Consider the following 3,704-nt stretch of genomic DNA (forward strand, 5'->3'; position numbering starts at 1 on the left):
AGAGAGAGAGAGAGAGAGAGAGAGAGAGAGAGAGAGCCCTCATGCGCAAGGTGGCCATCATGAGGCGACCCAAGTGTCACCACCTCCCTGGCTCCCATTTTTGACCCGAAGACGAAATGGAGAATCTGACGAGATTCCTAGTAATTTGACCTGCTTTCCAAGATTGGGACAACATACTTGTTGGTTTATGATTGAAGAAACCACTCTTCACTATTTCTCTAGACATCAAAGCAAATCTTTTCTAGACAACAAAGCAAAGGATTCTTATTGTAAACTCAAAATTCATGAAAAGGACGAGGAAGTTATTAGAGGTTCTTTTAAGTTCAAAGAGGACTAAAGCAAGTGAAGGCAAAGTTTGTGCTTGTGAAGGATGGCATAGACACTACCAGCTGAGATGCAGTCCAATCTAGTAGTAGCCAAATTCCAATCAGAGAAACGAGAGTCCACATCCAAAGGAGGAATGGGTGAGTAAACAACAAGCATCCTTTAAATCTCGTGCCAGAGAGGAGAATAGTAAAGACCCAACCGAAAGTGGGACACTGCATCAGCGAATGAAAGAACATAACCCGAGTCATCAACCACCTGATGCACCTGACAGATTCCTTTTTGGGAAAGAAAATACGCTTTGCGAGGAGATCGTTGAACCAAAGTTGATGCGAAAGCCCTGCTCCACTGCAGACTCTCCAAGCGAAGAGAGTTACTCACAAAATATTGTCGACCATTCCAAGCCAAATGTGAAGTGACAACCTTCCAATCAACAAGTAGAGAAGAAGTAAAGGGACATCTAGGAATGTGTCCTTCAAGCTTCCCAAAAACAACATCCCAATAAGTCGGTTTCCAGTGACCAAAAGATGGGGTGACAATGTGTGTACACAAATGTGTGACCATGAGAGCCCAGGGTTGCTGTTGCTCCACCAAAACTGGCAACAACATAACTTTCCGAGCCAGAAGATGACGTCTCAAGTCCAAAATATTTAACCCTCCAAGCCGCTTGGGAGAACATGGCTTGTCCATAGATAAAAGCCGAAGACCCTTCTTGCTAGAAGAGGTCCGCCAAAAATGCTCTAAAATATTGGACATGAGGGACTGCAAGCGCAACCGAGGCCAAGATAACAAAGGCAAGTAAAACTACACATAAGCCACAAGGATGCATTGCGCAATCCTGCGACGCAAATGAAGTGGCCACGTGGACAGTTTCCAATAATTCAACTTGGAATGCAGACGTTGGAGCACCCAATCCAGTTTTTGCATAGTCGATACATTCCAACCTAGCGTTCAGAAGGTAAAGTCAGGCCATGTAGCCTACCAGTGGAAGTCGAGGAATCCAAATACATAAACAAGGGATGAGTAGCGATCGCATGAAGCAAAGCACTCAGAGGGCAGCCTTGCGTTACCAACCGTCCCAAAGGCCAAGATTCTATGAGAGATCCATCCAGCAAGCCTACAAAAGTGTTGTGTGCATACAAGAAAAGCACGACACGGGATAGCCTAGGCCCAAAGCCCAGGTGTTGCATGGTATCCGCAATATAATCCCAAAGAACAATATCTAATGACTTTTCAATGTCAACCTGCATGACCAAGATATCCTGTCGAGTATATTTTTGCACATTCCATTCCAATGATGACATTCACAAGCTTATCAGTAATTTGATGTCGTGGAATGAAGCCGTATTGAGATTGATGCAAGCCTTCATGCAAAAAGCACTTGAGTCGGTTAGCAATCATTTTGCCATTAATTTATATACCACGGGCATAAGTGTAATAGGCCGCCAATGAGAGAATTCTTCACACAATGCATGCTTAGGTATAAGCTTGAGCAAACCTTCTTTCCAAGAGGAGGGCAATTCCTGTTGTTCCCAAGCTGTATTCATCATGAACAACAGAGGCAACTTCAAATAATCCCAGAAAGACAAGAAAAATTCCACGAGAGAAGCTCTCCATCGACCGAAATCAAGCAAGCTAGCATACAAGTTCGACTCAGTGAAAACAACTTCCAAGTCTTGAGCGTGCCGCATTGAAAGAATGGGAGTAACATGCGATAGAAACATGTGACGCGCTTGGCGAGCTTCTCTCGTGGGAGAAGAAGGGGCCTCAAAAATCTTGCTATAATGAGAGTGTAAGGCTAGTGCTAACTCTCGGAAAGTGGAGGTCCACTCCCTTGACGGTAATTTAACTCTCCGTATAGCTTGAGACTGCTTGGAGTGATGCAAATGCTGGAAGAATTGTTTAGAAACACATCCTTTATCTGCAAAAGCCTGTTGATGAGCTTGAGTCCGCCATTTGACCAATTTTCTCTCATCATTGTGCCGTAACATAACGTGACAGAAAGCAACTCAGTCATTTGAGTGACAGTAAGAGAAGAATGATTAGCCAAGTGCATTATCTGCTACAAGCAAGCATCCTTTGCCTGAATAACCTGTTCCCTTAATTGTGACATATAATCCCTGCCATAATCCTGGATAGCACATTGAACTCGCATAACAAAGCGGAACCAAGCTATGTCCATATCAACATACATCTGGGAGATCAAAGGCGGGATGATATCCACAATCATAGTGCGAAAAGGCTCATGCTTGAGATAAGCATTATTGACATGCAAAAGTCTCTTCTTGGATAGGCGGTCATCAAAAGAGCCAAAATCAAGTTTCAAGCATACGGGAAAACGATATGAGAGACACATAGCATAATCAATCCTCATCTCGCATACAAAGTCATCATACTATTTCATGTGAAAAAGATACCAATCATCCAGCCGAGCGCAATACATAGATTGAGCATTATGCTGAAAAGTGAATCTTGGATCAGTTGCATGCAAAAAGGGCCACAAATCAAGCCCATTACATGTCAACATAAATTTGTCCCATGATTGCCGTTCCATATGAAGCATGTGAGAATGGCCACTAGTATTATCCGCAAGGTTTGGGGCATTATTAAAATCCCTGCAGAGAAAGGCATTGGAACGCCAACAACAAGAGGAGATAGCACTCCACAACTGTGCCCTATCTGTGAAAGCTGTGTATGCATATAATCCTCCAAATTCAAAAACTTCCCCATTAACAATACATTGGATGACCATCCATCTCCCAGCCGGGTCATTGAAAAACAAGGTCAAGAAGATTTTATGTCGAACAAGTATAAGCACTCCAGAATAGCTGGTTGATCCTGGCTGAGCTATCCAACATCCCACAAAGTAATAAGTCTATCCTAAAATTGATGCTGGTTATGCTCTTGAAGAACCACAATGTCCGCTTTACATGTATGTACATAGTGCCAGGTAAGCCGCCACTTGTCATGATTGCATAACCCACGCACACTATAGGAGATGCAATTCAAAGAACTATGCATTCTATATGGTATATACAACGGGCAAGGAAACGAGGGAAAAGGGAGAAAACTCAAGTACCATTGCCCATCGACACATCCTCTTCAGTTGTAGGTACCTGAGGAGGTGGGTCAAGACCTGGACGTGGATGATTGAAAATAAAGGCACCTTGTGATGAAGAGGCTTCTCTTGTAACAACTTCCTTGTAAAAGCGAACCGCCACTGTTTTCATTAGAAGGGAGTTTTTTCGGAGCAACATTCTTCAAAGGGCACACATAATTACGAGAAGATGCCAGAATACGGACTGAAGCAGCTTTAGTGAGTTTCTTGGACACTATCCAAATTTGAGAGATCAAAATCTGTTCTTTTCCTTTGTCTTTAA

This window comes from Adiantum capillus-veneris, chromosome 21, assembly GCF_014529385.1.
Source record: "Adiantum capillus-veneris isolate H3 chromosome 21, ASM1452938v2, whole genome shotgun sequence".
In the NCBI taxonomy this organism is placed as follows: Eukaryota; Viridiplantae; Streptophyta; class Polypodiopsida; order Polypodiales; family Pteridaceae; genus Adiantum; species Adiantum capillus-veneris.